Below are 18,101 nucleotides of genomic sequence, written 5' to 3'. Positions count from 1 at the left end.
GTACTGTACGCTAACCATAATTGAATGGTTTTTGCAGGCACTATCATTTGATACCTAGGGAATCATGTAAGCGATGCTGCTAGGCGTTTAACATGATTGGTTGGGTACTATCAGACTTGAGTTCTGACGTTCTTGTTATCAAGGAGTTGATAAGTAAGAATGAAGCAATTGGGGTATGCTCGTATAAGGACATGTTTAGTCCGAATCACATGGAGATGTGAACCCACGGCTAGTTGTATCAATGAACCATTGAGGGCCACACAAGTACTAGCTTTCTAGATCCCGTTGAAAAGTTAAAATAGTTCAATGTGTTGAACGGCTTATAAATGAATTTATAAGCGTAAAGAAAAATAGAAGTATGACTTCTATGAGAGAAATATAAATTTTAATTAATGGAAGTGTTCCTAAATTAAAATTTGCCCAAGTGAATAATGTATTTGAAAATTGTGATTTTCATAAACATTATTATGGACTAAATTAAATTAATTCAAGTGTTGAATTAATTAAACACTAGTAGGCCTAGTAGAGTCCAAATAATTAAATTAACTCAAGTGTTGGATTAATTAAATAACATTGGGCCTTGTAGAGCCTAATTGGAAATAATTATTTAACTAGTGGGCTTGAGTAAAATCAAATAAAGTCTAATTGGGCTCAAATGGGTTTGAGACAATTTAAATAAAAGTCCATGGGCCCTTTGTAAATGTTACAAGCCCACTAGGGTTTGCATGCTTGGGAGGTGAAGGGTTGTAGAATACTATTGCATGGCATGCAAGACAACTTTTCCCACAACCAAGGCAACTCTTCCCTCTCTCATTCATGTACCTTGGCCGAAATTTCTAAAAAAATTTCTCTCAATATTTCTCTTCATTTTGGTAGAGGATTTCTTACACTTCTCTTTGAAAAATCCTCAAATTTTTCTAGTGCAAAATTTGAGGGGATCTACCTAGTTAGTGGTGCGCCTTATTTTGAAGAAAGGAGGAGAGCTTGTAGATCAATTCATCCTTTCAAGAGCTAAAGTGTTTACACTTTAGTTGGAGCCATCATAAACCTTAAGATGTTGATAGGTAACGATTTTCTCAACACCCTATGCATGAAAGTTGAGATTTTTGTATATGCTTACACACTAGTACATGGTTTTCGAATTTTAAAAATTTTTCTTGCCAAAATTTTGGTTTTCATGAGATGAAAACATTTTGAGCTTCCGTTGCGATTTCGAACACCTTAAAACGATCCCTTTCACAAAGTTTGTAGCCTCTTAAACTGAAAGGGGATCGGTTAAGGTGACCGGAAGCGCAACAGAAGTTTAAAAAATCAAAATTTTCATCAAAAATTTCGGCCACCATGAGGATAGTGTGTAGCAAATACAAAAACACAAAAATGACATTCATAGTGTGTTTAAAAATGTACCTATCAATCTTAAAAGATTGATGATGGCTCCAACTTAGTTGATATACAACTAAGCTCTTCAATGGCAAGACAATCTTCAAGCTTCCTTTGAGCCCACCTTGCTCAAATATTAAGCCCACCACCAACTAGCTAGAACCACTCTAATTTTGCACTAGAAAAATTAGAGCATTTTTCTTTGAGAAGTGTATTGTTTCCTCAACAATTGAAGAACAAAAATATGAGAGAAAATGAATAGTATTTTCGGCACTATTCATCCTAGGAGAGAAGGAGAGACATTTTTTTTTGTTGTGGGAAAAGTTAAGTCAAAAGGTTGCATGCCAAGCCTTGGTTATACAAAAAGTTGTCTCCCAACCTTTCATCTCCCCATGCACATTCTATTTGGGCTTGTAACAATTACAAGGCCCATGGACTTTTATTTAAATGTCTCAAACACATTTGAGACCATTTAACCATTACTTGATTTTACTCAAGCCCACTAGTTTAATAATTATTTCTAATTGGGCTCTACTAGACCCAATGTTATTTAATTAATCCAACACTTGAATTAATTTAATTACTTGGACTCTACTAGGCCCACTAGTGTTTAATTAATTCAACATTTGAATTAATTTAATTTAGTCCATAATAATGTTTATGAAAATCACAATTTTCAAATACATTATTTATTTTGCCAACTTTTAATTTAAGAGCACATTCATAAAATAAAAGTAACATTTCTCTCATAGAATTCATACTTCTATTTTTCTTATGCTTATAAACTCATTTATAAGCCGTTCAACACATTGAACTAATTTCTCTTTATAGAAGTCTTACTTCTAATTTTCCTTATGCTTATAAACTCCTTTATAAGCCGTTCAACACATTGAACTATTTTTACTTCTCAACGGGTTCTAGAAAGCCAGTACTTGTGTGGCCCTCAATGGTTCATTGATACAACTAGCCGTGGGTTCACATCTCTATGTGATTCGGAGTAAACATGTCCTTATATGAGCATACCCCAATTGCTCCATTCTTACTTATCAACTCTTTGATAACAGGAACGTCAGAACTCAAGTCTGATAGTACCCAACCAATCATGTTAAACGCCTAGCAGCATCGCTTACATGATTCCCTAGGTATCAAATGATAGTGCCTGCAAAAACCATTCAATTATGGTTAGCGTACAGTACGGTCCCTTCACTCATATATCCCGACCGATTCGACAACCATTGGTTTATCGAGAGTTGTCAATGAATTGATACTATGTGTCATGTCGTAGTTGCATCGATGGTGTAATCTATGAAACCCCTTTCATAATTATCACCATACTCTGGCCAGAGATTTCAACCTACATACACATGATAACACATAGGATATCCATACCCGAAGGTAAGCGGTGAATCCCCGACTACAATGCATCGACTCCTATGTGTTTCGACAAAACACCCAACCTTGCCACCTGATGACCCCATGAGAGTCGGTAAACAAGTCAAAGTGTAATTCTAGCACATAGAGTCTCAATGTTGTCCCGGGTCATAAGGACTAATGGTGTACATGAAAGGGGATCGGTTACGGTGAACGGAAGCGCAACGGAAGTTTAAAAATTTTAATTTTCATCAAGAAATTTCGGCCACCTAGTGAAAGTGTGTAGCAAATACAATAAAACACAAAATGACATTCATAGTGTGTTAAGAAATGTACCTATCAATCACAAGGATTGATGTATGGCTCCAACTAAGGTGTAAACACCTTAGCTCTTCAATGGTAGAAACTATCTACAAGCTCTCCTTGTTCTTGAATCTTTCCTTCAAATTAGGCCCACCACCAACTAGCTAGAACCACTCTAATTTTGCACTAGAAAAATTAGAGCATTTTTCTTTGAGAAGTGTAGTGTTTCTTCAACAATTGAAGAACAAAAAAATTGGAGAGGATGAATAGTATTTTCGGCCACTATTCATGCTAGGAGAGAAGGAGAGACATTTTTTTGGTTGTGGGAAAAGTTAAAGTAAAAAAGTTGCATACCAAGCCTTGGTTATACAAAAAGTTGTCTCCCAACCTTTCACCTCCCTTGCAAGCCGTTCTATTTGGGTTTGTAACAATTACAAAGCCCATGGACTTTTATTTAAATGTCTCAAACATTACTAAAATAAAGATTGCTTATACATAGAGTTTCATTGTGAACACTTGGCCAACACTTGGCTCGACGGGCACCTACTCTAACATAAACATCTCCCTATAATAGTGATTGGGTACAAATCTCTTTCTCATTAGCCTCTTCATCTCATCCCAAGAATCAATGGGTCTCTCGTTATACCTCCTTCTAGTGGTCACTAATTGATCCCACCAAATGAGAGCATAGTCTAAGAATTCCACCACCGCTAACCTCACCTTCTTTTGTTCGGAGTAGTGGTGACACTCAAAAACAAATTCTACCCTCTTTTCCCATTCTAAGTACGCCTCCGGGTCAGATTTGCCATGGAAGGAAGGAATTTTCATCTTAATGCTACCCATGTTACCATCTTCTCCATGCCCATCATTAAATCTACCCCTCATAGCTTCTCCTCTTCCTCTACCGACTCCTCTACCTCTTCCATTCCTACCCCAATTTTCATTTTGACTCTCCTCTTCTCCCCCCAAATCATATTCCTCATCTTCGCGTCTACCCAAGTCTCTAACCTTAGATTTACCCCCACTAGGACTCACTTCAATCCTATCCAAACGCTCATGTAGTGATTCCATCTCAATCTTTATCATCCTAGAAAAATGTCCAGTCAATGCCTCCATTTGGACCATAGATAACCCCGGATTAGAACCATCTCCTACCTCTCTCTCCATTTAATTTCAAATTTGTACCTGCAAGAAAAGGTTAGTAGAAATAAAATAATTCTCACCCAAATGCTCACGATCACTCCAAAGAAATTCACTCGTCTTTTCTCTCATTTTTTTTTTGCTCTCAACTAATACTCACTAGTCACTCCAAAGAAAATTCTCTCACACTCAAGTATTGTCACTCCAGTCCGAGAGTGCTCTCAAGGTGCTCAAGCTTTGTATTTGAATTTATAAAACAATCAAGTTTAAACTTGTGAACAAATGCGACCGACTCACTTGGACTGTGTAGACAAGAAATTCGAATATATGAAAATTTTTTTTTTGACTGTGAGAGGCAATCGAATATGACTCTCTAAAGGAAATAGAACAATATATAAAAAAGAAATAATAGTGGATTTTCGGAATTTTTGTACTCGTTTTTTTTTGGCTTGAGTACTACTCGAAAATCCCAAAAAAAATTAAGAAGATTGACCTAAGTTTCGAGAAACACTGTTTCACGAAAACTAGATGGTGATAGAACGAAACAGATCTGTTAACGATTGAATAAATAACACAGATCTAAAATTTAATAACAAGATACTTACTTGATTTCAATAAACCTGGCCCTGATACCACCTGATGCAATCCCGCCCACGAGATCTTTGATTTGTCCCGATCTTTGAAACAAGTAATTGATAGGTGTGATAATCGCCTCTAGATTACGCGGTCTAGCAACAACTAATCAACGATAGGAACAATTGCGTTCAAGAGAACCTCCAAAGAACCCGTCCTTGGCAACCCTCGTGATATTCGATTGACAAACGCCACAAAAGTTAAATCTTTTGATAAGTTTGATTTGATACAACGCAAAAGTTATAACGAAACTTAAGCTTGTTTTTGAGAAAATTCTCAAAGAAGTTTTTATAAACTCAATCAATGAAGAAAAAGTTTTTTTTTACAATGATAGATTTTTGAGTATATATTGTTCACAAATCTCAAAGATATCAAATCTAGTTACCAAAAAAAATAAAACTCTAAAATAGAAAAAATCTTCTCGCCAAACATAAAGGACACGGACCCCGTGTACAGGTCCGGAAGGGGGTCCGTGTAGGCACTGTTATTTTCATGTCTCGAAATTAGTGGACACGGACCCCGTGTACGGGTCCGTGCTCGGGTCCGTGTAGGCTCGGGATTTCTCTTCTTCAAGTGTAATGGACACGGACCTGTGTACAAGTCCGTGTACACGTCCGTGTAGCCTCGGTCGACCAGAATGATGCTTGAATAATGTTCTTTTGATCTCCAGACATACTCCCATGCATCACGAGCCCTTCTTCCCTGATCATCACTCCTTGTAGTGCCTATTTGAACTTCCTTAGCCGTCCTTTGAACACCATGCCCGACCAGATTCGCATAATACTCCCCTTCTTCAAAAAGATTTTTCCTCAAATCTTGCCTACCTACACAAAAACGAAACAAGTTAATAATAAAAAGAATTAAATTATCAACATGCTCACCTTTCAACACTAGGTTGTAGATGCCATCTCCCACACGCACCATCAAAGTTTTGAGCCCTAACTCCATGGCAGCATTTACTATCAACTCATCAACCTGAATATATACCAGGTAACAGATGACATAAAATGATAAAATACCGTTAAGTATCACAAAAATCAAGTTCCTCCCCTTCTTAGACCTAGTTAACACAAAAATGATATCCATACATGTGTACGACCATAGTTCACTAGGAATAAGACATAGTTCATGCACGATATAAGAATCTAGCCCAAATGTCCATCTCTTATAGGCAATGCATGCCTCACAATCCCACTCAACATACCTCTTCATATGCAACCAGCACATATAATCATGCATTTTATCAAAGATAAAAACACCACTATATGCATCACTAGTACGTAACTCATGCAATGAATATGGAATGAAGAATTTATTCTCCTTAAAACTCATTATGCACATAAAAATTCTTATATTCAGTCATGCTATTTCCAAAGCCATCTTCAAACAAATATGACTCATGCAAATAGAACATACAAGATGTACTACCCATGTAAACATTTAACACATCACAAAGATTTGAGTATAATGCATACAATCCATTGTCATGACAAAGATTCATCAATTTGACAACTTTTGAAAAGTCACAATCACTAACATTTAAATTTTATTCATGCATTATATCACCATCTTCAACTTTGTGACTCCTTGACAAAATCGTCATCTCATCGTTAGACCATTTGGACATCACACTTTCAACACTCACCCCAAATTCTTGAGCACAACACAATAATGAATTAAGGTAAGGCCTAAAATCATACCTCATGTTTGTTGCGTTGGCAATTATGCTTACCTCACGGTGATTGCTCTCAACACCAAATGGATCATCCCATTGCATTTTTACACCTTCCACATTTGCTGGTCTCCTCATCACATCTTCATCATAACCCTGCAAATGAGAAATAACAATGCTCGAGATTGAACCGGCTATATCATCACAAGAATAATAAACAACTTTGTACAAAGGTACTTTAAGGGGTTTATACAAAAGTAAACAACTCTCATCCTCTCTCTTTTCACTCTTTTGGGCCTTAAAATTATTTTTCTTTTCTTTCTCTTTTTCTTTTTCTTTGGTCCTCCAACACTTGCTTTGGGGACAAATGAAGCAATACAATGGATTCTTTCTTTAAAACAAATGAATAACGATTTTTGAACCCATCATGAGTAACGTGCCTATCAAATTGCCATGGTCTACCCAACAAAATATGACAAGCATGCATGGGCACCACGTCACACAAAACCTCATCCACATACTTCCCAATAGAAAAGGACACTAGAACTTGCCTATTTACTTTCACCTCCGCACAATCATTCAACCATTGAAGCCTATATGGTTGAGAGTGTTTTATTGTAGGCAATCTCAATTTTTCCACCATCTCAACACTAGCCACATTAGTGCAACTCCCCCCATCTATGATTACATTGCAAACTGATGCGATCATGGACGTCGCAAGGAAAGCATGGGATCCTTTGCAGTTTCCGGAGGGACCAATCACGAGGGGTCGACTAAAGAGATTCAAGGAGGCACTACAAGGAGTCATGAGCAAGCCTGAAGGGGTCGTGATGCATGGGAGTACGTTTGGAGGCCAGCGGAATATCATTCAAGCATTGATGGAGCAGACCGAGTCTGAACGGACCTGCACACGGGGTCCGTGTCCTGTACTTCATGAGATGAGTTATTCCAGTAGCTCCACGGACCTGAAGACGGACCCAGGCACGGGGTCCGTGCCCTATGTATTTGGCGAAGACAGTGCCTACACGGACCCGTACACGGAGGTGAGCACGGGGTCCGTGTCCCTTGTTTCCGATTGAAGATTATTTACAGTATGTACACGGACCCGGACACGGCGGTCTGCACGGGGTCCGTGTCTAGTGTTTTCTGCGCGATTTTATTTCCTTCTTTAGAGTTTTACTTTGTTAGGAAACTAGATTCTAGTAATCCTTTTTGATATGTAAACATCTTGGACGAAATTTTAACACACAATACACATGTTATTTTGAGTTTATCAAACTTGTGAGAATTTTCTCTCAACTTTTCAAGGCTTTAGCTTTGTTAAATCAAATCAAACTTATCAAAGTTTATAACTTTGTGGCGTTTGTCGATCGTTCTTGTGCGGATTGTCGTAGGAGTCGTTCTTCGAAGGTTCGTATCAAATTTCGATTGTTATCCTCGTGATTATTTGTTGCTAAACTTTTATAGTTTAGAGGTGAATAACACATCAATTACTTGATTCAAAAGATCGGGACAACACACGAGTCTTATTATCGTAATTAAATAGAGGGTGCGATTGCGTTTTAATCGTGTTTGCTATTTATTCGTACAAAGATTCACATCATTTGGTATCAGAGCTTTGGGTTTATTGAATTCAAGTAAGTATCTTGTTATTAAATTTCAGATCTGTGATATTCTTTAATTCCGCTTTCAGATCTGTTTGTTCTATCGTCTTCGTAAAATTTTCGTGAATCTGTGATTCTCGAAATTTGTTGGTGTCTTTTTTTTTGGGGATTTTCGAGTAGTACTCAGGCCAAAAAAAAAAAAAAAAAAGTGCAAAATTTCGAAAATTTGCCTACACAATTGTTTTGGTATATTGTTCTATTCCCTTTAGAGAGTCATATTCAATTGTCTCTCACAGTCAAAAATATATATATATATATATATATATATTCCCTATATTCGAATTTCTTTTCTACACAGTCCAAGTGAGTCGGTCGCATTTGTTCACAAGTTTGAACCTTGATTGTTTGATATACCCAGAATACAAAGCTTGAGCACTTCCAAGAGAGCTCTCAAAATTTGAGTGATACACTTGAGTGCGAGTGACTTTTTTTTTGGAGTGAACGGTGAGTATTTGTTGTGAGCAAACAAAATTGTGAGAAAAGACGAGTGAATTTCTTTGGAGTGACCGTGAGCATTTGGGTGAGGATTATTTTATTTCTACTAACCTTTTCTTGCAGGTACAAATTGACATTAAATGGAGAGGGAGGTAGGAGATAGTTCGAATTCGGGGTTGTCCAAGGCCCAACTAGATGCGTTGTTTGGGGATTTTAGTAGGGTGATGACGACCCAAATGGAGTCGTTGCATGAGAGGTTGGGTAAACTTGAGGTTAGTGTTAGTGGGGGTAAACCTAAGCCTAAGGATTTGGGTAGAGATGATGAGGAGTATGATTTGGGAGGAGGCGATGAGAGTCAAAATGAGAATTGGGGTAGGAATGGAAGAGATAGAGGATTTGGGAGAGGGAGAAGGGAAGCCATGCGGGGTAGATATGAGGAGACTAGGGAAGATGGTCACATGGGTAGCATTAAGATAAAAATTCCATCGTTCCATGGGAAATCTGACCCGGAGGCATACCTAGAGTGGGAAAAGAGGGTAGAGTTCGTATTTGAATGTCACCACTACTCCGATCAAAAGAAGGTGAGGTTGGCGGTGGTTGAATTCTTAGACTATGCTCTCATTTGGTGGGATCAATTAGTGTCCACTAAAAGGAAGTATAATGAGAGACCCATTGAGTCTTGGTATGAGATGAAGAGGGTAATGAGGAAGAGGTTTGTGCCTAACCACTGTTATAGGGAGATGTTTAAGAGGTTACAAACTTTGAGGCAAGGGTTGAAGAGTGTTGAGGACTACTATAAGGAGATGGAAGTAGTCATGATTTGGACCAATGTTGAGGAAGATAATGAAGCAACTATGGCTCGTTTCCTTTGTGGTTTGAACAGGGAGATCCAAGATCAAGTGGAGCTTCGGCACTACTTAGATCTAGACGAGATGGTGCAAATGACCATAAAGGTGGAGCAACAACTCAAGAGGCGAGGAGTTGGCCGCACCAATCAAACCGGAGGTGCATCATCTTCTTGGCGGTCAGGCGTAGTGAAGCGTGAGGAAAATAAAGTGGTGACCAAACCAAGATTTGACACTAAGCAAGAGGCACCTAAGCAAGGAGTCCAAGGTAAATCTGAAACTCCTTCTAATCGGTCTAGGGATGTTAGATGTTTTAGGTGTCAAGGGATGGGTCATATTTCTAGTGATTGTCCTAATAAGAGGATGATGATATTGAATGATTATGGTGAGTATGAATCTCAAAGTGAGGGAGATGGCGAGGTTAGTGATGATAATATGCCTGCGTTGGAGGATCCCGATGAGGGATATGGGGCGGTTGTAGGAGAAGCGCTAGTGACTAGACGAATCATGAGTGCCCAAGTCAAGAATGAGGAGGCTAGCCAAAGGGAGAATTTGTTCCACACTAGATGCTTTGTGAATGGTAAGGTTTGCAATGTAATCATAGATGGGGGAAGTTGCACTAATGTAGCTAGTGTTGAGATGGTGGAAAAATTGGGATTGCCTACAATAAAACATCCTCAACCATATAGGCTTCAATGGTTGAATGATTGTGCGGAGGTGAAAGTAAATAGGCAAGTTCTAGTGTCCTTTTCTATTAGGAAGTATGTGGATGAGGTTTTGTGTGACATGGTGCCAATGCATGCTTGCCATATTTTGTTGGGTAGGCCTTGGCAATTTGATAGGCATGTTACTCATGATGGGTTCAAAAATCGTTATTCATTTGTTTTAAAGAAAGAATCCATTGTATTGCTTCCTTTGTCCCCAAAGCAAGTATTGGAGGACCAATTGAAAAAGAAAAAGAGAGATGATGCCGAAAAAAAGAGTGAATTAAAAAGTGAGATGGCCTTTGAAAACAAAAATGAAGTGGCTCAAAAAAAAGTGATCAAAAGAGTGAGATAGCCATAAAAACAAAAAAAGAGAGGAAAGAAAATGAGGGAAAAGAAAAAGAGAGGAAAGAGGCCAAAAAGAAATCATACATGGCCCAAAAAGGTGAGTTGAAACAATTATTGCACACACATGAACCACTTGTGTTAATTCTTTACAAGGAGATCCTCCTTAACACAAGTGATATAGTCGGATCCCTTCTGAGCGTTATTGTTTCACTATTGCAGGAATTTGACGATGTATTTCCGGAGGAGCTACCTCAAGGCTTAACACCATTGTGGGGGATTGAACACCAAATTGATTTGGTGCCCGGGAGTGCCTTGCCGAACCGTCCAGCTTATAGGAGCAATCCGGAAGAGACTAAGGAGCTGCAACGACAGGTAAGTGAGCTATTAGATAAAGGGTTTGTGCGTGAGTCCATGTCACCTTGTGCGGTGCCCGTTTTACTAGTCCCTAAGAAAGATGGCTCATGGCATATGTGTGTTGATTGTAGGGCAATCAATAACATAACCATTAAGTATAGGCATCCCATACCTAGACTAGATGATATGTTAGATGAATTGCATGGGTCTTGCATTTTTAGTAAAATTGATTTGAGAAGTGGGTATCACCAAATTAGGATGAGAGAAGGTGATGAGTGGAAAACTGCTTTTAAAACTAAATATGGGTTGTATGAGTGGATGGTTATGCCTTTTGGCTTAACTAATGCACCTAGCAGTTTTATGAGGTTGATGAATCATGTTTTGCGTGCACACATAGGAAAATTTGTTGTGGTCTATTTTGATGATATCCTAGTGTATAGCAAAAATCTAGAAGAGCATGTTAACCACTTGAAACTTGTGCTAATCACATTAAGGGCTGAAAATCTATACGCTAACTTGAAGAAATGTGATTTTTGTACTAGCAAACTTGTCCTCCTTGGTTTTGTGGTAAGTTCACAGGGTATACAAGTTGATGAAGACAAGGTAAGTGCTATTCGAGATTGGCCAACGCCTACTAATGTTGGTCAAGTTCGAAGTTTTCATGGTCTTGCAAGCTTCTATAGGAGGTTTGTCAAAGATTTTAGCACATTGGCGGCACCGATGACGGCGGTGATCAAGAAAAACGTTCCATTCTATTGGGACGAGGAGCAAGAGAAGTCCTATAATCTCATTAAGCAAAAGTTGATTAATGCTCCTTTACTTGTGTTACCTGATTTTGCTAATACATTTAAATTGAATGTGATGCTTCAGGTGTAGGTATTGGTGGCGTGTTGATGCAAGGAGGGAGGCCGGTGGCATACTTTAGTGAGAATCTCAATGGGGCAGCGCTGAACTATCCCACGTATGACAAGGAGTTCTATGCACTTGTGAGGGCTCTTGAGACGTTGCAGCACTACTTGAGGCCTAAAGAGTTTGTGATTCATACGGATCATGAGTCTTTAAAGCACCTCAAGGGGCAACAAAAGCTGAACAAGCGGCATGCTAAGTGGGTGGCCTTCATAGAGACATTCCCCTACATGATCAAGTATAAGCAAGGTAAGGAAAACATAGTGGCCGACGCACTATCACGGAGGTATGTACTTTTCTCTACTTTGGAATCTAAAATCTTGGTATTTGAGCTTGTTAAAGAATTGTATGTGCTAGATGAGGATTTTAAGGATGTGTTTGAAACTTGTATGCATGGTCCACATGATAAATTCTACTTGCATAAGGGTTTCTTTTGTGTGCAACGTGGATACCTATATATATATATATATATATATATATATATATATATATATGTACAAACATTAATTATCAGAAGAAAATCGAGAATTGAAGGGAAAGCTTACTTCTTGATTTTAGAATTCGATTTGTGAGAAATCCGTCCGTTTGATTTTGAATCTGAGTACAGTACCGAGTTCCTGTCAACGTAGGCTACAACTGGACGTAAGTTTTGCTACGTTTTGACATGTTTTGAAATTATGCTATTGTCAGAATTGAATAGAATTCATATATGATGTTCTTGTCATGTTAGACATCATAGAATCGAAGTCAGATTGAGAAACAGGCTGATTATGTAATTGTTATGATTTTTGGAATCGATTTGACTGAGAATTCATATCAGATATGTATTGTTATTGAGATTATGACTGATATCGATATCGATTATGAGTTCTGGTATTATATCTGTGATGTTCGGACTGACGGGGATTATCGAGACTGTATGGTTATACCGTCGAAACATCAGTGGGTTGATATTTATTAGATTCGGTATTGATTTAGATTGGATTGTGATACCGTATGTCGATTGACATTAATCAGATTATGTGTTTCGATTTAAATATTGATCAGAACAGGTATTGAATTGAGTTGTTTACTGATACTATATCTGTTCGATATTGTTATTATCAGATTGGGAATGGACCGAGATAAAGTCGGGTCTTCTTCTTCTGAGCGAGAAGATAAAGGTATAAATTAATGTTGAGTTGGGATTGCACAACTCGAGTGAGGTTTGACTCGAGTTTCCTTAAATCACATACTTTATTTTATTGCATTGTTATTTGCAATTGAATACGATTGATATCTTTGGTCTATGGATTTATAGACAATGTATGTCTTGAGTCCTAGGCGGATATGCTTAGTCATAGACATTTCATCTTGTGACAGAAGGGCCGGATAGTGAGGACAAGTCACTGGCCCATTGCACTTTGTCACAGGACATGATATTGGTGATAGAACTACAGTCCATGACGGATAGGTCAGGACACTGGATGTTTGGTTATATCGACGTGGATAGAACTGGAGTCTTTTCTATTACTGTTGTTCGATATAGGAATACCACATCTGGAAACCGGGATCCCTAGGCTAGGACTGAGTCTAGTCTAAAACGTGGAGTCACGAGTCTGAATGACAATTATATTGAGTTATAATTATTGATGTTGATTATGTTCCTGAATATGGTTCATGTTCCTCGCTGTTCTTGATATTGGTACAGGTTTAGAATAGGAGTTATTCTTGATATTGATTATGTTCCGGATTAGGGTACATGTATAGAATAGGATTTATTCTTGTTATGAATTGATATCATGATTTTGATATATGATATGATTTTTGATATATGCTTTTATATTGTTTATATGATTGCATGTATACATGATTTATACTGGGATATTTATATCTCACCGGAGTTATCCGGCTGTTGTCTTGTCTGTATGTGTGCATGGCAACAGGTGGGATAGAAGCGGGGTCAGGACGAGAACGAGGCTGGACTAGATAGCGTGGAGATCCGGGCTTTGAAGCAACGTAGGATTCAGCACGGACTTGTAGTTGAACCTAGACGGATTTTTGTAGATCATACAATAGTTGTATGTGATATTTAATATGTAATTTGAATTTAATTACATTATGTTTCCGCTGTGTAATTTAGAAAAAAAAAAAAATTAGACCCTGCTTATTATACTTGATTATTTATTCTTAGAGATGATTAAGAAATGAATTAGCGTCCGGGTCCCCACAACAGGTGGTATCAGAGCCGTAGGTCCTTGAACTGTAGGTTCCTTAGCTCTGAGATAGAGAAGAGTGAGCGGGGTAGAATGAGTTTTCTTTCCTTGCATGTGATTGCTAGTATGTGATTGATCATAATGTGGAATTACATTGTGTATGCTAGCATGATATTATGTTTTACTGCCTGGATTTATATGGCATATGATTGAATATAATGTTGAGATTACATTGTATATGCTAAGATTTCAGTATGTTTTTACTGCATATTAAGCTACATGTTACCTGAATATCTGAGTTGATTTGGTACTATGTATTATTTGAAACTGGATCAAAACCAATTCTTGATCAGAGGTAAGCTGATCAGGATTGGGATTGAGACAGATTTGTCTCCTGTTAATACTAATGTGGGGACCCGGGCTCAAACTCAATTCTTTTGGGATTTATTGGATCTTTGCTCGAAAATGTTGGTCAAAATTTTGCTTTTAACATTAAATCAAATGTATACTCAAAGCATAACACATCTTTATAATAATTAAACAACATCAGGTACATACAAGTCTGTTTGTACAAGCATACACTAATACTCCAATACCAACTACAAACATAAATTGTACAAGTCTAGTAGGACAACCCTAGAAATCTTCAACGCCCGAGATCTCCACGCTATCATCAATCTCTCATCTAGCTCGAGACCCAGTCCTGCCCCACCTGTTGCCATGCACACATACAGACACGACAACAGCCGGATAACTCCGGTGAGAACAAATCCCAGTATAAAACATGGATGTATGCAATGTAATTAAATCAAGTACAAAGGCATAGCATATGTCAACTAACATGAATTATAATCTAAAACATGTAAAAGAATACAAATCTGTATTAAACATTTATATCTTGACTCGACTCATTTCTAATCTAGGGATCCCGGTGTGAATAAGACGGTCTGTCACCTACCCATCCACTCGGGGTGACGGTACGTCTTATTCCTAGACTTCGGTCAACTCTGTATCGAGGGTCTACACATAGAAGAAATCTACTACTATGCGTCGATACACCGAAACGTCTAGTTTTGGCCAATCTGCCAATGTCTCCTATCTCAGGACGCGAATATAAATCAATAAACAAGACATTACATAATTAAATGTAATAACAATCTAGTATGTGATTTAGGGAAACTCGTATCAAATCTGAATCGAGTTGTGCAATCCCGTGACCACATGAATTATACCTTTCTTGTCGAACAATCGGTCGTAGACGAATTCTCGGATTCAATGTAGCCAATACCAATCTGAAATGGCAATGTGTAGACACATTCTATCAATATACATCTCAATCAACTCAATGTACAAATCTGTAATTGATTTCAATACAATTCAACGGCGTAACGGCGTAGTTTCGCGATACCGATAACTCAATCTCAACATATATCAATAATATACAGTCCTCAACTCATCATCATCATCATAAGCATAGGACCATACTCAAAATCTGTATCACTTCAATCTACACATGCTTGGAACCAACAACCGTAGCATATAACATCCGTTTCTTGATCAGGTTGCGAATATATCATGCTCAATACCCCAAGAATACAATATAACTAACATATTACAATTTCTCCAACACCTATAATTCGAAACTTGTTGGAATTACATAAAATTTACATCACCTTGTAGCCGTCGATGCAAGGAACACAAATCTTAACTCGGAATACAATTCGGATGGCTAAATCATTCAAACTTCCAAGTTAAAGATCAAAAGAAATGAAAGCTTTCTCCCTGAATTCTCTCGGCTCTCAAATGGTGAAGTGCAAGGAAATGAAGACACATAATTTATATTGCATGGTTTATAACACATGGTTTATTCTTCAAAGGCCACGCATGACTGCAGGTGCGGTAACTCAGGAGCGCGGTTGCGCTGTGCTCACGGCGAGTTCATCCAAAACTGCAGCACCTAGACCGTGGGTGCGGTTCCTGCATGACCGCGGGTGCGGTCACACCACCGCGGGTGCGGTCTTGCTTGCACCGCGGGTGCGGTCTTGCTTCGGATATATTCACCAACTTTCTATCTAAACACCGCGGGTGCGGTCTTGTCTGAGGCGCAGGTGCGGTGTGGCTTCGACCTTTCCATCAAAAATTCTCATTTTTATGTCATGCATTCTTACCTCTTCAAATCTAACATCAATGACAACTGATAATTCTCGAGCCTTACATTTCTCCCCCTCTTAAAGAGGAGTTCGTCCTCGAACTCATAAATCAGTAATCATGCAAGTATACACAAAAGCAGTAAAATCAAACTAAAAAAATACTCACATCAACTGAATAGCTCGGGATGTTTCTGTTTCATATCAGATTCTGTTTCCCACGTTGCTTCCTCGATGCCATGACGACTCCACTGAACCTTCACAAGAGGAATGGTCTTGGTTCTAAGATGTTTCTCCTTTCGATCAAGAATCTGTATCGGCTGTTCAACATAGCTCAAAGTCTGATCTAATTCTGCTTCGTCAGGCCGAATGACATGTGAACTATCTGGCATATATTTGCGCAACATTGATACATGAAAAACATCATGAATGCCAGATAATGAAGGAGGAAGAGAAAGTCTGTAAGCTCTATCGCCAATCTTCTCAAGAATCTCATACGGACCGACGTATCTAGGAGACAACTTCCCCCGCTTGCCAAATCTGACAACGCCTCTGAAAGGAGAAATCTTCAAAAATACTCTGTCTCGCTGTTCAAATACCAAAGGTCTACGTCTGACATTGGCGTATTTGGCTTGCCTATCCTGTGCCGTCTTCATTCGCTTCTGAATGATCTTCACTTTCTCGGTCATCTCACGAATCATATCAGGCCCCAACTCTGGTACCTCGGAGATATCCTCCCAGTACAACGGAGATATGCACTTCTTTCCGTATAAAGCTTCGAACGGTGCCATCTCAATTCTAGTCTGATAGCTGTTATTGTATGAAAACTCACACAACGGCAATGAATCTTGCCAACCAGTACCAAAATCTAGTACTACAGCTCTCAGCATGTCCTCTAAAGTCTGGATAGTCCGCTCTGACTGTCCGTCTGTCTGAGGATGATAAGCAGTGCTCAGATGTAAAGTCGTACCTAGAGCCTGCTGTAAGCTGTGCCAGAAGTGAGAAGTAAATCGTGGATCACGATCTGATACGATCGACTTCGGCACACCGTGCAATCTGACGACCTCTCTAACATACAACTCTGCCATCTAATCGTGTCAATAGGTCATTCTGTACGGAATAAAGCATGCTGACTTGGTCAGTCTATCTATCACAACCCAAATCGCGTCACAGCCCCGCGAAGATCGAGGTAACTTCGTCACGAAATCCATGGAAATGTGGTCCCATTTCCATTCAGGAACAGACAAACTCTGAAGTAAACCTCCGGGCTTCTTTCTTTCTGCCTTCACCTGCTGGCAATTCAAGCATTTAGACACAAATTCTGCAATATCTGTCTTCATCTGATTCCACCAGAATTGTGTCTTCAAGTCATTGTACATCTTCCTGCCACCAGGATGAATGCTGAACCGACTACAGTGTGCTTCTGACATGATCTGTCGTCTCAAATCTGAAATCTCTGGCACTACTAAGCGGTTATTCACATACAGAACAGAATCTCTAACCTGATACTCTGATGTATGACCAGCTCTGACCATATCAATCGATCTCTGAACACTCGAATCGGTTCTCTGCGCTTCTTTGATCCTCAAAATCAGATCTGGCTCAATCTGAATCGCAGCAAGTCGCAACGGTCTACTCTCTGTATCAAATGTCAATCCAGACAAGAAACAATTCTCTACTAAATTCGATACACCTACTGTCGATAAGGAAAGAGCACATACCTTTCGACTCAAGGCGTCTGTGGGGACCCGGGCTCTAATTCTTTTTCTTGGGATTAAATGGATCGTTGTTATAAAACGTGGGGCAAATTTTCGCTTTTTACATTAAATCAAATGTAACTAAACAAACATAAGTTCTTAATTTAATTTACAATATAAAATATAAAATACATGTCTTGGTCTATATACAACTAGTGTTCACTATCATCTAAACTCAAATGATAGTACAAGTGTAACAAAAGAACCACTAGTCCTCTGCTGCGCCCGAGATCACCACGCTATCACG

Source organism: Primulina eburnea, chromosome 5 (genome assembly GCF_022965805.1).
Source record: "Primulina eburnea isolate SZY01 chromosome 5, ASM2296580v1, whole genome shotgun sequence".
Classification (NCBI taxonomy): domain Eukaryota; kingdom Viridiplantae; phylum Streptophyta; class Magnoliopsida; order Lamiales; family Gesneriaceae; genus Primulina; species Primulina eburnea.
Note: the sequence above shows the minus strand (reverse complement) of the source record.